Raw genomic sequence first — 17,807 nt, 5'->3', positions numbered from 1 at the left:
GTCTAAGTATCAAATTGGTTTCCGTGCAGGAATGGGGACCCCTTTAAATGCTACAATTATGGCACATTTATTAGCTGAACACAAACTTAAGGATTCTGGCCCACTTTATATGGCATCAATAGACCTCACATCCGCCTTTGACTCGGTTGTACGATCACTTTTGTGGAAAAAATGGCTGCTATGAATATACCACAATACATTATACAACTGATTATACATTATACAGCTCCACACAAACACCACTTATTTGGTAAGTGTAAACAACGAAGGTGCCACAACACATCCAATAAAGATCGCCCTTGGTGTGAAGCAAGGATGTAATTTAGCAGCCACCCTTTTCAATCTTTATTTATGTGGCATCAATGACATTTGGAATACCCAGATTTCCTATCCAGCAAGGCTTGGATATCTTAAAATACAATGGCTAGCCTTTGCGGATGATATTGTAATATTTGATCGTACGCCCAAAGGTATGCAAACCAAATTGGATCTATTCGCATCTTACTGTCTGACTCACAATCTGAAATGTAATGTGGAAAAATCCAACATAGTAGTATTTAGGAATCGCAAGAGGAAGAACATCACACGCAATTGGAGAATTGAGAACTTTCCTTTAAGGATAGTTCCTCAAATTCGTTATCTTGGTTATACTATAACTGATTCCCAATCGCTGGCAATGTGGAGGGAGGTATTACAAAAAAAAGCTGCTCCCCTCGCCACGCAAATGCGGATGGTCTATCTGAAGTTTTGTAAATTTTCATTGCTGCCACTAATGCAATTTTACATCCTAAAAGTAGAGTCTGTCATCCTTTTTGCTTTAGACATGTGCCTGGCAAACATCAACACCTACCTTGACCAACTACAAGGGTGCATGTGGAAGGGGGTTTTGAGGTTGGCTAAATCCACACCAAATATACTAATAAGGCAGGAACTTGGTATTACTGCCCTATCTGCACGCCGCAACTGGCGCTTATTGGCTAATTTTGCCAGAATGTTATATCCACCTGCAAACTGTCTTTATGAAGATTTGGGCCAACTAATGGTTGCGTCTGAACGATCTTCCATCACGATTTACCATGCACAAATGTTTCATCTATTGGACGAAATTGCACTTGTACCAGCAGACCTGGAATTTAGACCAAACTATGTAAAACATTGTATTATAGAAAATGACTGGTGTAAAACTTTAACTGGAATGGCGGGTCTTGAGGGCTATAAGGAAGTAGTTAGTTTCTGCTCTTCAAGACGGCCGTACAAACCTTATTCAATCCAGTTCCCCTGTAATAAGTCTAGGGAAACTTACTTGCGATTTAAAATGAACCAATCCCTTACGTTAGAAAGAATAAGTGGTTGGAGACTGCATTGGAAAGTAGAAGCGCAGTTAGGATGCAGGTTCTACAAGGATGGTTCGATTCAAGAAACCTTGAAACATCTGCTTATATTTTGTACATACTTTGAGGCAACACATGCACTAACAATTGCAACTGACTGTGTATTAACTGAGGCAACCAGGAAATGGCTTTGGCTAGCCTGTATGTGGGGGACCCGCACAAGCTTTATATTAGCTCTGTGTAGATTCCTAGTAACTATAAACAATGAACTTGAGAAGATGTTTCATAAGAAAGACGAGCAGTCTAGCTGCTGATGTTAATAACACAATACTGGTATTTCTGCTGTTCCTATAAAGCACATTGATTTACTGCTAGATTTTGGTATGTTAATCTTTGGTAAATCGGCTTGTTCCATACATAAGACCTCTTAGAAATTGGATTCCTTTGATATTAGATGAAATTAGCATGGTAATTTCGAATTTATTTGCAAGTGTGACAATGAAGCTCCAGCATCTTGTGTTGTTTACCGCTTGGACCTTCGTAACAATAGGTAAATGGGAAGTTGCTGAAATTGTGTCCTTATGATGGATAAGAAATGTATCATGTTGACTTGTTTTCCTTACCTAAATGTATATAACTTATTCCTAATAGGTAAACGGAATGGTTTACAGGAAAGGAAACATATTGTCACATCGAAATTTTAGAAGTGATACACAAAAATGTATTTTTACTGTATAACAATAAGAAAATATAATTTTAGAAGACACGTCGAAATTGCAGAAGTGATAAATAAAAAATGTCTTTGTACTGTGTAACAATAAGAAAAACATAATTTTATGAAAGTTGTAAAAGTTTGTTGATCGAACTAATAAAACAACGGTTTGAAATAAAAAAAAAGCCAGAAAAATGCTGAAGAAGCCTGCAAAGGGATGTCAGTATGAATAGCAAACAAAGAACTAAACTTGAGCCTAATCCACAAGGGGTAGGCATTCAAATATCCCAGAAAGGGGGAAGCCAGAATCCCAAGAGGTGCAGTGAGTTGAAAGACCCCATGGTGGAGTGAAACACGACAAAAGAGTTTGCAAGGGATTGATGAAAGCATTCCAAGAGGAGAGAGAGTAAAGTCGAGCACAATACGGCCAGAGAGGCCAACAAGCCTACAAGCGGCAGAGATTGAGAACACCTTTCAAGGGGGTGGAAGAAGACAGAGAAAGAAACCAGTAGCCTGAAGTGTCTGTTAGCTAAAGCAAGCTAAGGGAGAAAAGTACTATAGCCCATTCTACAAAAGAGAAGTCAAGAGGCACTGTGAGTGTCAAAATAAGCAAATTAACGAGTGCTAGCCACTTTTATGCAGAAGCAAATGTTTTGAAATATTGTGATAATGCAACAATTGGTGAGAGGCGGAAAGTCCTGAGTAACATTCAACAGGAGGGGGTAAATACTCCAAGGGACAAATTTTGAACTTGAACATTATCACCAGACCGGAACCTGAGGGAAAGAGAAGAACCAAAGAGAGAACTGGGTGGGGGTCACAAACAAGCCAACCAAGCCAAAGAATAGTGAAAGCAACTTATGAAGGCCAATTACATTGTTTAGTTTTACTGTTAGGTGAGCATAGGATAGAATATGGTTGGACAGGGCACAGAATTTATGCGGGACATCCTCTTGAGCTAATGTGTGTTGTTTTCTTTGAAGACAAAGGAACTTTCATCATAGAGATAGGCATAGTTGATGTTTACTTTTCATTAATAAACACCTTGAACCATATATTCTTGTCATATTATATGTCTTACCACACAACATTGTGGGAGGCTTAATTGAAGGGGTAAAGAAAAGCACAGGGTAATCATAAAGGACCCAGAATATGCCAAATTTATTCAGCCATTGTTTGAAAATAGGCTGATCTGTGGGAGTATTATTTTCCACTGAATCACTGGGAAGTATGCGCTGTGTGAGTGATGAGATTCCTGAGCAGGCAGTTAATGAGCGGGAAGCAGTACAGTCTTCAGAACTATGTGGAAAAATGGGATTGAAACACACATTTATTTTCTCCTACGCAGACTCCCATATAGGAACCTTGCCAGCAGCAGCAGAAATTGGGATTTGGGGAGCATATAAACTTGTTAATCCTTCATATCTGTAAATGCAATTGGGATTACATTAAATTGTGTGGAAAGACGAACACATCTGTTCCAAAATGGATGCCCAGATTAGGCACCTTGCCTATCGAAGGATGCTTTGGGAGGTGATTTGAACTGAGTTGCAGTGTGACATATATATAAGGAATGTATATTTTGCTATTATAATTTGTTATTTATTACAGTGAAATATCTGCAATCTAAAATCCTCCCTTCCCCGCAACAGTCCTACCTCACAATCTGGCAAAAGAAACAGTCTTTTTTCAATCGTAATACTTTGTTTTAATAAAGATAATACATCAAACCAATGCAAGTGGGCCACTACTGTAGAGAAAGTCATCTTAATCCCACCTATCACTTGATATCAAAAGGTAAAAGTTCTCAGAATAAAATTAAAAACAAAATAACAATATTTTGTTCATTGGAGAACAGTCCAATCTGGGATGAAAAGCACAGAATTGCATAGAGTCAATAACTGAGTAGGGCCCTTGATTGTGTTTATTTTTCTGTTACAGAGCTAAGAATACATATTAGAAAATCAAAACATACAGAAACGTGGAGTATAAATCTTTAACAGGAGATTAAATAGTGCAATAAGACATTTTCTTTGCAATCAAAGTGACAATTACAGTTGGGAAATAGGGGGAATGTAATAGCTTTTAAAAGCGGCATTTGTGAATGAAACCCACCTAGGACTGGAAAGTAGTATAGCATTTTCCTGAACTCCCCAACAGCTATTTAAGGGAATAGCTTGCTCCAAGGTATTGAAACTCTCGGCCTTTGAAGCTGGACTTAAACGTTTTATGGCTCTGCCGGGACCACCACGGGACCAAACCTTTTGCTTCTATTTTGGGAACAGTCCTTCCGGAGCAAAACAAATGCTACTCATTAGAAACCCCATTTGGCATTGAGCATACCCAAAATGCCCTAAGAATACAACAAATAGATTTGGAGCAGTAGTCTCCTTTCAAATCATTACATTTTCCCATCAGCAAGGAGAAGGATATTTGCGCCTTCAGAGACCTGATGTCTGAGACAAGGGACAGGCAGATGCTGGAATCACTCATAAATGGAATGGCTCATAAATGGCCCTTGCCAGTTACTGTAACGTCAAAGAGACTTTGGTTGTGAAACAATCACATTCTCAGGAGTCATAAAATGGGCAGCTCCAATCTTCAAAGAGGATGACACCAGATGTCCTGATTAAACAGTGAATGGGATTTGTCATGTCATCTATAAATACGGATTATGTTATTTTGTGTAAAAGGTAAACCTCTCGAAACCTATATGTTGAAAATACATTAACATGTAGGAAGGACATTAAAGGAAATCACATATGATTGAGGAATGGAAATATACACATTACTTTGATAATTATACCATATTAGTGAAATCATAAAAAGGTTTTGGAAATTGTGATTGAGGGAGAAGAGTGAGGGTATCCGTAATGAGTTACTTACACCGTATGGTGATATGTACTAATAGTGACATCATACGTGATGTCATACGTAACGTTATGGCCACAAAATTATGCCATATTTTAAACAGTTTAAATGCGGCACCCTATTTACAAAAGGTTTGCCGAAACCTGAATCTGAACATATCAGAAGTAGAATCATGAGAAGGAGAACCATTAAGGTAAGATGAGAAGGAGACAGTGGGATTTTGACTATTTAGAGATATGGAGATTAAAAATAAGAGCTCTGTGCCCTCACTATGGACCATTTTGTTTCAGATACAATATTTGTTTGAGAGTTTAAGACTTAAAGGGTGAATATTATCCAAGATGCATTCAAATAATATGGAAATTAATTAATGTTGCTATATACAGGTAGGTACATTGTAAATCTGTGAAGTGGATTATTAACATATTTAGAAGTACAATAAGAGTTGAAAATAATATATTCTTTTTTACAGAGTTTGATCTTCAGACATTGACCAAAAAGAAACATTTATTACGGTTAGTGATGGAGCTTCACTATTAGGAAGTATTTTGTATAGGGCTGTGCAATAATAGACTTTATTGTGTGGTGTTCTTTTTGTAGGAAACTAAATTGGACATTTCTAAGGAAGGATAGCATATCCTAAACGTGTAGAAAAGGGCAAAGAACATAACTTCTATCTCCAATTTGGTGAAGAAAGTCTATAAAATTAAATGTTCATGAAGTTATGGTATAAGAGTTTATTTATGTCTATAATATTTGAGAAATATGATGGGACTATAATCCAAATTATTATGAAAAATTGTAATGAATAAAATGTTACCCTTGGATGAAACTACGATTTATTGTTGCTAAAATATACTTTGAATTTGTATTCATGATTAATATATGTTTTATTCTGAGTGTTTAAAATGACTAATACATGTACATTTTCGTATTACATGGACTCTATAGCGTCCATGTAGTTATGGCTAAGTTGGTGTTTCCCTAGGAAGAGCATTTTTTGGGTGGCTTATAACTTCGCTCCCTCTGGACGAATCCTCACCAAACTTTGCAAAAAAAGTGTATGGCCCACTCTGAATAAGAGTATTCTGAATAACCTCTGCAGAGGTTTGGTCCAGGGGGGGCAAAGTTATAGGCGGGTCCCAAAACTTTTGTTTTTTCCCATAGACATAATGGGAAAAAACTTTGTGCACGCCTACAGCCCAAACCGCTGGACGGATTTACACCAAAAGCGTGCTTTTTCAAATTTGGTGTAAATCCGTCCAGTAGTTTTTTTCAAAATGACCAAAATGTAAGGCAAAAAAATTAGTGATAGCTCTGTTCGCTTTGTGGTCAGACTTACCGGTTCGCTCCGCGGACAGTGCCCTGATTGGCCGGGCGGCTTGCGTGATGTCTGCGGACATGTGATGTGTTCGCTGATTGGACGGCGTGGGGCGTGGAGCACGTCAGATTTTTTGTGGCGCCCGCCATCTTGCATTCGCCGACGACCACGGACAGCGTGGTGAAACTTGGATTAAAAATTGTATTTAGTGGAGTGTGTTGGTGTTTAAGAGTGTTTGGGGAGGGTGGGGGAGTATGAGATAGGTTCAATGTTCTGTTTTTTTTATGTGCTAGACGCTTTTGTTGTGTTCGATTTTTCTGCGGACAACACGGCTGTTCTGAAATGTTCGTAAATAAACAGAATGGATTCGGTGTCAAGTTGAAAGTGTTCTAAAAAGACTCGTGGGGTCCTGGAATGTTCACAGGGGGTGTCCTGAAGACGTTGTCTGTATTGTTTGTTGTCAAGCTGAAAGTGTTCTAAGAACTCTCGCGGTGTCCTGAAATGTTCGTACATAAAGAAAATGGGGGTGTTCTGAGGACGTTGTATGTATTGTTCGTTGGCAAGTTGAATGTGTTCTAAGAACGCTCGCGGTGTCCTGAAATGTTGAAAAATAAACAAAATGGGGGTGTTCTGAGGCCGTTCTCTGTATTTTGTGCCTCCTTAGCTGTATCCAATGAGGGAATGGCACAGAGGGTGAAGTGGAAATGGTAGAAGGGCTGTCTAAGAGTTACGCGGTCCGCGGACAGGGCGTGCTACATCTGGGGTTTTCCACAAATCCAGCATGGAAAGAAGACTGCAGGGATCAGCCAATCAGATGTTGAGGTTGTGGATTTGTGTTCAAAGAGACTGTGAAGAGGGCAGAAGTGGAGAAAGTCAGGGTGTTGGTGCTTGGAGATATGTTTGTGCATGGTTTACAACAGTATGCTCAATGCAGGCATGTTGCAAATAATTTTGATGTTAAAGGAGTGGAGGTGGTGTGGAGCACTGTGCCTGATTGCAATGTACAGGGAATTCTTTAAGTTTGTGAAGATATGGGCAGGATGAACAGTCCTCATGTGGTAGTTTTGCACTATGGTGCTTTTCATTTGGGCTATGTCAGTGCCCTTACTTTGTTGGCAGATTTGGAGCACTTGGTTCAAGCAGTAATGAACATCCTTCCAAATGCCAAAGTAATTTTTTCTGGATTAGTACCTAGGGCAACATGGGACAATAGTTCAGTTTTTTGTCCTCAGCAAAACAATGCTAGGTGTGTAATCAACCAAGGCATGTGTGCCTTCATGCTTAGAGCTGGTATTTTCTTCTGTAATAATGAGAATATTGATTCCAGTAATTCTGTTTATTTTAAAGAAGATGGCATTTCCTTATCTTTTATGGGAAATGCCATTCTGTTTTGGAATGTAAGGGTTGCTTTGGAGAAGGTTATGTGAAGATTTTAGGAGTAAAGTAAGAAAAATAAAAGAAAATACAAAATAACAGGTGTCTGTCAAGCATCTGCAAACCCCCCCCCCCCCCAAAAACGGCTCTTTTCAGAGCCAACCTCAAAGGGGAAATGGGGCACACTATTTAAATTTACATTCACCACGCTCAGATTTTCGATATGTCCGTGGACATGGCGGTAGTCCGCAGACATCGAATTCACTAGCTAGGGGTTCAGTATGTTCTATGTTACATGTATTTAAAGTCAGGGATATTATGGTTAAGTTGTGCTACTAAAAACATATGAAATTCAGTAAAAGAACTTTGTTAAAGGGACGTTATGGTTAAGTTGCGCTAATAATAACCTATGAAATTCAATGAAAAAACTTTGTTAAAAGGGACGTTATGGTTAAGTTGCGCTATTAAAAACCTATCAAATTCAGTAAAAAAAACTTTGTTAAAGGGACGTTATGGTTCAAAGTAAAACCAAAAAACCCCTGAAATTCGCCAGTTATGGTAAGCTAAGCAACAATAACTCGCACCACTGTGCACTGCTAACACTAACACCCAGGACATCAAAGATGACATCACAAATGTCATTGATGACATCACTGATGCCATCACATGTGCATTTACTTTTCATGAAAACTCTGTAGGAAGGATTCTTATAATGTTGACCAAAAAGTGTCAAGGATCATTTGAATAAATATCATGAGCTAATTAGTGCATTAAGCAATGCATCGATATAAATAGCATTCTATTATGAAGTTCTATCCAGTATACTAAGCAACTCATGCAGAAACTTAGGCAGTGTGTGCATTATACATGATGAAGGTGCAATATTCATAGTCTTGCCATGTAGAATAATTAAATGATAACTGCTTTCTTATTAGAGTTTGGCGTACTGTGAAACATGTAATAAGTAGCTAATAAAACCCATTTAATACATAATTACATTATTACAGACAAAACACAAAGAGACAACAACACATACAAATATGAGTATATACAGGGACAGAGAAGTAAGCAAAAAAGCAGAAGTAGTAGCAGAAAGAGTTCATAACCTAACTGATTATCTTTATGCAGAGAAATGATTGCTCTGTTTCAAAGCTGCTACTTACTGTATGTATGTGTATCAAATGATGTCAGTGAACCCTAAGGAAAGGAGAAAGAAAGTGCTGATAACTCTAATGATTATCTTCATGCACAGAAAGGATTGCTCTCTTTCAAGCCTGTGTCTTCCGCTATATATATGTTTCATATGATATGACTTGACCCTAGGTCTAAAAATATGGTACCTTTTCAATTTTTACTTCCTGACTGTTACTGAAGAAAACTATGTGGCTTAGATATGTCAGTAAAGGAAAAAAAGGGAGAGCCAGCCATGTGATGTCATCAGTGATGTCATCAATGACATTTGTGATGTCATCTTTGATGTCCTGGGTGTTAGTGTTAGCAGTGCACGGTGGCGCGAGTTATGGTTGCTTAGCTTACCATAACTGGTGAATTTCAGGGGTTTATCAGTTTTCCTTTGAACCATAACGTCCCTTTAACAAAGTTTTTTTACTGAATTTGATAGGTTTTTAGTAGTGCAACTTAACCATAACGTCCCTTTTAACAAAGTTTTGTTCATTGAATACATATATATATATATAGTACAAGTGTTCTTTGGAGGTTTATTAGCTGAAAAGAGTGTGTCCATTATCCTCATTGCAAATATCAAGAATTATATTATACATTTGTAGATAAAATGATCTGATTTGCTGGACAGATTACAATCCAAATGCACCTGAAATAAAAGAAAACTATAGATTAATTTGCAGGAATAGATGGAATTTAATGAACAAACATGTGCTCTGTTCTAGGCAGGTCCTTTACCAGATGTTCTGTTTTCAGGCAGGGGATGGGATGCCATTTCAAATTTGACCCCATTATATGTAAAGAAAAAATGAATATATGGAATCCTATTTCTATTTTTAAACATTTGAAGGAAATGCTGTAGAATGTTAATTACTTTATTATTCAGGCTTAAAAGCTCTGTTAGTTGAATGTAAATCCATATTTATTATATTTGCACAGTTGTGCAAAATAGGCGAATGTGGATATTTTTGGGCAGTAATGGCATGTACCTGCAATTCATATGTCTTAGCATCCGTGCATGTGAGCCTGTTGTATGACAGTATCAGATAACAAAAAGGCAAAATCTGTAACACACATTCATCGGGTTGTGCAGAGATGAGAATCAAATCATTTAACTCACTTGAGTGAAAACAATCTGATGAATGATTAGTAACATGATTACATGTGAGAAACAGGATTCAGAAAATTACAATTGTTTAATGTAGAAATCTCCAAGATGACATCATGTTAAAGAAGAGGAAAATTGGGTTTGGAAGTTACACCCATTAGGCTGCTTCTTCATTAATATGCTGAATCAGCATGAAGGGGATAGTTTTGTGTGTCACCTTTGGAAAATTATCCAAACACATACACTGACCAATTAGATAGAAAGAGAAATTATACCCACCTCCAAAGGGAGTCATTTCTAATTTATGAAAAGTCCAAACCCATAGATTCTGTGGACTCACTTGCTCACTCACTGACTGGGATGGACAGACAAACAGAAGAAGAGACAGGGGAATTGCCAACAGAAAGGACAAAGGAATAGATTGCTTACCTTTTCAACCCATATGGATTACTAGCAGTAAACTGTAAGAGAGGCTAAAATGGAGTTAAAGCCCAGGCCTTCATCAGTGGAGAAGTTAAGACATGTCCGATACAGAAAGCGGGAGACCAGGTTGCGTAATGGAACCTTGACACATCTTGCTGAATTGTGGCCACGTGCTGCCAGAGGGGGAAATTTGCACCGGTCCTTATCTGTGAGATAGCCAAAAAATAAATTAATGTGTAAGTATTATATTAAGGGAAACAGTTCTGAGAGGAGGGATACTCTAAAGTGGAATAGAGTAAATTCTAGCCCTTTTTATTTGTGAAAGTACTGAGAGGACAGGGGGTATATAAATTGACAAATTAGTAAATATGTCAGAAGCTTATGTGCTTCTGGAATAATAGATTTTACAAAATGTATCTGAATGCTGTAAATATGGGAAATTCCTGCTCCTTCTCTGTTCAATGATCAAGCACAGATCAGGAGCCAACATAGCATCTCACTGTGTACAAACCTGGAAAAATGCAATTGAAGTAATTTCCTGGTTAATTCACTAAGCAGAGTTCTGTTACCTGTGTTGAACCATTCAAGACAAAGGGGAAGGGTGATTAACTACCTCCCATTTTCATACCTTTAAGTGGTCCATTGAAAATGAGAAATGTACACTTTTACATGGTAATGAAACAGAAACACCATTGAAGGGAAACTAGTGATCAGGCATGTTAAAGAAATGTTTCTCCTTACAAGTGATATACATTAGGAATGTCAAGTAGCCAGTATTTCAATTGAGTTCTTCGAATGCTGTTTAAAATTCTGACATGTCCATTGAGTAAATGAGGAGATATTAATTTGCAATAACGGTGGAAATAGAGAGAATTTGTGGGCACAGCTTTTTTGAGTATTGGTTTTCTATAAAATGACAGCTTTATCCTGAACCCCAAACACTTTCTAATGCAAGGTGGATGCAGGCTGAATGTAAATAAAAGGTATGGATGATGATGCGTGTGTTTACAAAAGTCCACATTCATGTAAAAGTAGCTAAGAAAAGTGATGTGACCAGTGTGTTGAACATTCTTCATTCTATTCACCATTGACATTGGAATATCATATAAGCATATTTTGCTTATATTTAAATGTATTTATTTATATTGTATTATAAATAGACCTTCTGTGCAATCCTGTGTGTTTCCAGTCCCAAAAGAGGAGGGGGAAAATCTAGGGAAACATTTTTAAATTGTGGGTCGCAGGTTCATAAACATAAGTTTATTCAATAAGTAAAGATTGTCCACGCCTGATTTGGGGTGGGTGGAAAATTCCCACAAACTAGGACAATTAAAACACCCTACAAACACTACCTAGAGTTTCAATTTTAATTCTAAATCATAGAGTACATACACCTTGCATTATATTATCTTTCAATGATATAACTTTAATTTGGGGCACTCAAAATATTTTAGAACAGCATTTGTGGTATTTAATTAAACCAGGAAACATGGCGAAATCATCTGTGGATGGTTACTCACTTGTTATCCATCAATCAAAGGCCCAGGACATGTAAGAACACTGACTGCCCTCAGGCTGTTTCTCCCAAGTAGATTTATCTTCAGTCAGTGTACCTGCTCCAAAATCCCTACAGCAATCTTGTGCTGCTTTGGGGAAAAGCTTCTGCATTTACCCCAGTCTGGATAAGAGCCCTCTGAAAAGGATGTCCCCATCCACTACACCCATTTGGAATCATAATCTGCTTCTCTCCTATTGGGGGGGGTCCCTTGCTTTTGTTTTCCACAAACTCTAACTTGTTCCTATGCATTTGAACCTAAATACCCAGCAATCTCAATGCACAAACCTTCATTTGACACCACATTTTTTTTTATTGGAAATACCCTTTGATAGGTGTCCTTCACTTCCTCACTCCCATCAGGACCCACGTCTTACCTCTATTCACCTGTGGACTGTTTGCATCATAGGGGTTGTGACAGTTATAAATTAGCGCCCACCATTCCAGGAGGGAGACCAATTTGAATACATTTTTAATGTTAATTTTGCATATTATCTGCATGAACATGTGATAGTTGTAAAAATAGCATATTAAGATTAATACTAATATTCAGAATCTAGAGGTTCTTTTTCTGACACTTCATGCATGATGGAGTTATTCAAATATGCACATTATTCCCAAATTATTTTTAAATATCCTTTTTACCTAATATTTCTGCTGTATCTATATTTGTGTTTGGTTTTCTAATCAGTCAAATGGTACATATTGTGTAACTACTGCATTTGGAATTGTCATTTTGAATGTGCAATTTCATTCCATTTTATGCTGTTTATTTCTCAGTTGCATTTCATTTGTGTGAACCTTTATCAAAAGAAACCATTCTTCACTTTCACCCGCTACAAGCAATTATCATATCCTTGTTGTACTTACTTTTAGTTGACGCTATTGTAGCTACAAGAAAGATATTGTGTGTGTAATAGGCTGCACCGGGTATGCCTGGCACTAAACCTGTAAGTGCCTTCAATGAACTAAACAAGTCCAAGCAATTCCCAGAATGCACTGAAATAATGCTATTAAAACCAACATAATTTGTCATGTATTTTTCATGTAGATCAATCATTTGACACATGAACCACATTCAGTGTTTGCCCTTCCGAATTGTGCACATACCTTTCCTTGCTCACAAAACTACAATCAGGTTTTCAAAATACATTCTGGGAATTTGTTTAGTTCAACAGAAACCATGTGTTTTGAGAAAGACGTTATATTGAACAAAGTATCATTTTCATAGATCTCTTAATGGAACAGGTGCATATTTTTGTAAAACGTAATGATTTTCAAGTTCAGTGTTTTAGGGCTTTTCTAGGCATCTGCTATATGAAGTTGTACTTAATTGTCAACCAGACACCCATCCATCAAATGCCTGGGCAGTCTTAAAGTTTAGCTAAAAAAACAAGACCATGATTTTGATTTTCTCAGGCAAAGTGCTTGCATTTAAATATATTTCTTGTATTTATAAGCCAGGCCTATTGTCATCGGTAAAAACAGATCATTAATCTTCTATGTATTGATCAGCATGATGGGGTTTGGATAATGTTTTCAAAAAACACTGACATTTGGACAAAAACACCCTTGAAAATGCAAAGTAAATTGACAGTAATCTTATGGGGTGGCATGAGCTTCTGTAACATTTAATAAAATATGAAATGACCAAAAAACATAAATAAACAAAATAACAAAGGTATGATTTGTAATGAAAGTTCTAATTTTCAGTTCCATGTGTTCTTGTCCATAAAATACTATAATAATTAGCAAAAGCATTTCTAATTTGTATCTTTCATTTCATTTCCATCGGTATGTGTGTCGAGGGGAGACAGAAGATTTGCAGTCGTTGGTCCAAAGCTGTGGAACAGTATCCCCAGAGAAATCCGGGTTCTTGAGACTCTCCACCAGTTCCACAGAGCACTCAAGCAATCCTGTTTAACTAAAGGGACAATCAGATAGTCATGGAAGGCCCTCCTGGTTACAAAAATTGTTTTTGGCGTGTACACTGCTTCGTTGACTTTATTGCTTTCAATATCAGCTGTGCCGCTATACGGTTAAGTCCGTCATGAGTGTGTTATAAATATCCAAAATCAAATCCAATCAAATGACTTGGGTATATCTGACGGCATGTGCCATTGTATTTTTAGATTGATTTCATGTGCAATAGAAACAAATGCCAATACCGTTGTTATTGTGTAATTGTATAATTGTGTTCTAAATCTCACAATATCCTTGTAATTGTGTAATTGTATAATTGTGTTCTAAATATCACTCTATCCCACAAGTGTGGGTGGTTTGACAGTAGGTGGCAGGTTGTGCATTAAAGCTGTATGATGGTGTGAGCAAATCAAATTTTGAGATGATTGAAGGAGATAGTTCACTGGAGAAGTAGAGGTTGCAATTGGAGCTAACAGGGGTCAGTAAGAATGGACATTACTTGAGCTTCTGACTGTGCACCACTTTTTAGGTTTGGCGCCTCACTCTTCATTAAGGGAGAGAGTGATCAATTGATGTACTTTGAGAGGTATTGACATGCACACTGTGATTTTGGTCAGAATGCCCCTCTTTATTAACTAAACCTTGTGACTTACTACGTCACGATCATTAACGGGGCATACACCACACACTGTTCGTTAGTGCAAGATATGCTTGCAGCTGTGTGCAAGTTCAATTTCTGACTAGAATGTGTGGGCTGAGGAGGATAACTAATCAATGGTTTAAGGCAGAGGAGAAAGGGGCAGGTGAATCACTGAGGTGCCAGCAGTCGGGGACAATGTTCTGAAATCCCGGGAGCCAGCAATACTGGCATACATTGGGATCTAAGCCATCAGAAATATGTGCTGGGAAATGCTTCTTTGTACTGTTGGTGACCTGGCACATATTGTTTATTTTTATTTACCTACAAAACCGGATGTAAATTGAAACAAACTACATTATGCGGTTTTGTATCCAAATATTCCCAACTAGTGTAAAACGTAACTTTTTAACCCAATAAATAGCTTGTGAGAATCCACTCTCCCCCAAACCTCACTTAGTTGTTTAGGGCTTTTTTCTTACCCTCCACACATATTCATGCACATCCAATAAAAAATTTAAAAAAACAACATGTCGCAATTGAGTGATGGGATATTTTTTCAAGGCACTCACCACCCAGGCTCGTACTGGCCTACAGGGCAACCGGGCAATGCCCGAACAAAAAATGCAAAATGCTACTATCGGCCCGTTTTTTATGGTCAAAGTGGGCCAGTTTGATATGTTACTGCACTATGCGACTACTTTTTTTGACCAGTGTTTCTGAGTGAATATTTTATCAAAAACCTCCCTCTTGAGTACTACTCAAACAGTCTGGCACAAAAGGGATTAATTGCCATTTGCACCTGTGGGCCACGTTCCTTGGTGCCCGAGACAATTGTATGTCCCAGTCCAACCCTGCCTCCACCAACCAATCAGGTGAGCACAAGACAGATCTCAAAGGAGCAAGTCTACCACAATCCAGAAAGAGAATAATTTTCATAATCTACTGTGGATGTAGATGGAATTAAATGCTTCTGCCACCAACTAAGTGTCAGGTAGTAGAAGAAACAGCTGTGATAACAAAAACAAGCACAGCTGCATCAGTTGGGAAATATGGAATCAGAAATGTAAGAATGTTTAAAAAAAAAACCGAAGGAACACATTGAGAAAACAGGAGCAAAATCAACCCAAGAGGATAGCGACCAAAATCAAAACAACTGGTGAAAAATTGAGGAAGAATAAAACCATAACCTCAAATTTTGAAGGATTTAAAAGAATGTGAGGCAGCATCAAGCCCTCTATGACACCTATGCAGTCCTTCATGCGGTGGAGGTCTGCTAAATTGGACACATATATAACTCATCTTCAACCTGTTCAATGCCAACACCCAACCCCTCTAGCAGGTCTCTAAATGGCTCCATCTAATATTTAAATAACATGAAGACAATATACAGCCCTGGGGCAGGTAACATGTGGTGTCAATGGAGAGGAACCTGGAAGGACCCAGCTAGCAAACTGCAGCAGGCAATAAGGGTGGAGAACCACCATTCCAGATTCCTACCCACTATGTCCAGAGTGGAGAGATTGCTCCACAGTGCCTGTGGTCAACAGTGGTGTATACCAGTGACAGATCAAGGAAGACTAGTAAACACATGTTGGCCACATGCAGCAAATGCAGGGGTCACCCGCCACATGAGTGGTAGCTTATTTAGTGCAATACCAGGACCAGAAGCTGGACTGATGGGTTTTATGTGAAGATTTTCTGGAGGGATGTGGCCGCTATCATGATTTTATGTGATGTTATTTGTACTTTCAAAAGGCAAAGCTGTAAGGTAATCCAATTGATGTCCAAGTTTTAAAAAAAAGTTTATTATCAATCCATTCTGTTAAGTTAATTTATGTTACTTGGCATTTATATAGTGCCTTATATATCATTGGTATGACCTCAAAGTGCTGGTAGGTTGAACGCTCTCAGGAACCTCAGTTCAAGTCAATAGAGAGAGAGAGTGTATGGTGCGTGGGCGCACCGGATATGCGTGCAGCTGGTGTGGTTGTTGCATGATAGCTGCTTCATAGCGGTAGGTGTGGTGATGAGAAAATCAGTTGGATGTGTTCAGTCTGGAAGGTGGACACCCAGACTGAGTTCTGGCTGCGTTAGGACTGAGGAGAGGCCTAAGCTAGCCGGAATGTGCTGAGCTAGCTGTGTTTTATTAGGATGATTAGGTGTTCATGGGGTCATGTTAGTATGAGAACAGCTAGCCCGAATTTACCATGGTTTAGCTGTGTTCTAGTTGAGTGATGGTGTATAGGAGAGAGTAAGCGTAGTAGTGTGATATGGTGATATGGTGGTTATCAGTAAAGCGCCTGTGACCAGGTACGAGAACAGGATAGAGGGGCGTACATATCGGCATACCCATATAAAGCATCAGGATGGGTAGGGTAAACATGTGATTCAGATAACATGGGGATACAGGTACATAGCATATATAGGAGATACAGATATCTACCATCTGCTGCAGCATCTGTACCGTTTGCGGCATCCGCATCGTCCAGACCATCCATAGCATCCACGCCATCCGTAGCATCCGCACCATCTGTAGCGTCCCCACTGTCTGCAGCGTCTGCAGCATCCGCAGCATCCGTAGCATCTGTAGCATCTGCAGCATCTGCACCATCCACAGCGTCCACACCATCCGAAGCATCCGCACCATCGTAGGCATCCGCACCAACCATAGAGTCCCCACCAACCATAGCGTCCGCACCATTCGTAGCGTCTGCACCATCTGTTACATGCACTCTGTCCGTTACATGCACTCCGTCTGTTGCATGCACTCTGTCCGTTACATGCACTCCATCCGTTCCTCCATGCACTCCATCCGTACCATGTACTCCATCCATACCATGTATCCATCCGTTCATTTGCTCCATCCGTTCCATCCGCTCCATCCTCTCATCCGTTCCGTTCGTTCCATCCCCTCCATCCGATCCATCCGTTCCATCAGTTCCATCCACTCGATCTGGTCCATCCACTTGATCTGGTCCATCCACTCTGTCCATTCCATCCGGTCTATCCATTCCATCCGGTCCATCCATTCCATCTGGTCCATCAATTCCATCAGTTCCATGCATTCGATCCGTTCCATACGTTCGATCTGTTTCATGCGTTTGATCCGTTCCATGTGTTCCACCTGTTCCATGCATTCCATCCGTTGCATGCGTTTCATGCGCACCATCTGTTCCATGCATTCCATCCGTTCCATCTCTCCATCCTTTCCATCCACTCTGTCAGTTTCATTCACTCCGTCCGTTCCACCCACTCTGTCCGTTCCATCCACTCAGTCCGTTCCATCCATTTCATCCGTTCCATCCACTTCATCCTCTCAGAAAAATCCATCAACCGTGCACTTTTAAACTATTTATATCACAGCTGA

The sequence above is a fragment of the Ambystoma mexicanum genome, chromosome 10, assembly GCF_040938575.1.
Source record: "Ambystoma mexicanum isolate Mex_15411 chromosome 10, UKY_AmexF1_1, whole genome shotgun sequence".
Lineage (NCBI taxonomy): Eukaryota > Metazoa > Chordata > Amphibia > Caudata > Ambystomatidae > Ambystoma > Ambystoma mexicanum.
This window is presented reverse-complemented; position numbering follows the sequence as displayed.